We start from the raw sequence: 695 nt of genomic DNA, 5'->3' as shown, positions 1-695 counted from the left end.
GGGGGGGAGGCGGGGGGCGGCCGCGCTGGCGGCAACAGCGACCCCTCCGCCCGCCCGGAGCCGCACGATCCCACCCTGCCACCGCAGCCCGGAGCCCCGGCATCTTCGATGGATGGGGGCATCCCCGATGGACGGGGCATCCCCGGGGCGAGGGGTCCCCCCCGGGTGCCCTCAGCAACGCGTGTCCTTTGGGGAGCCGTGACAGGGCAGGCCCTCCCAGCCGATCCCTGGAGCATTCTTGGGGACAGGGATCCCCTCCTATGTCCCCTGCAGAGCAGGTCGCTGGGGTACCCTGCGGAGGAGGGTTACTCCGGGGCATTCCAGTTCCTGGGGCAGCCCTGAGGGTAAGTGTCTCGCGGGACAGGTCTGGGAAAGGAGGCCCCCAGGGTATCCTGAGCAGTGCGAGTCCCCTGGGTGTCCCTGTAAGCGCAGGTCCTCCGGGGCGGTCTCAGAGGTGAAGGTCCCTGGGGGACACTGAGGGTGCCGGTCCCCCGGGGCACCGCTGTCAGTGTGGAGCATCCTCGGAGCTGGAAACCCCTCATGTGCCCCGTGAGTGGGAGGTCCCTGTGGCCCCTCTTGGTGACAATCCCGTGAGACACCTCCGCTCCCCGCCAGGCCGCCCAGGGCCAGCTCCAGCTGCCGTGCGAACGGGCGGAGCGCGCACAGTGCCTCTCCAGGGGGAAGCCTGGAGCAGC

This window comes from Corvus kubaryi, unplaced genomic scaffold (assembly GCF_017639235.1).
Source record: "Corvus kubaryi isolate FWS band 111438036 unplaced genomic scaffold, C.kubaryi_AGA036_p1.0 134, whole genome shotgun sequence".
NCBI classification, from domain to species: domain Eukaryota; kingdom Metazoa; phylum Chordata; class Aves; order Passeriformes; family Corvidae; genus Corvus; species Corvus kubaryi.
Note: the sequence above shows the minus strand (reverse complement) of the source record.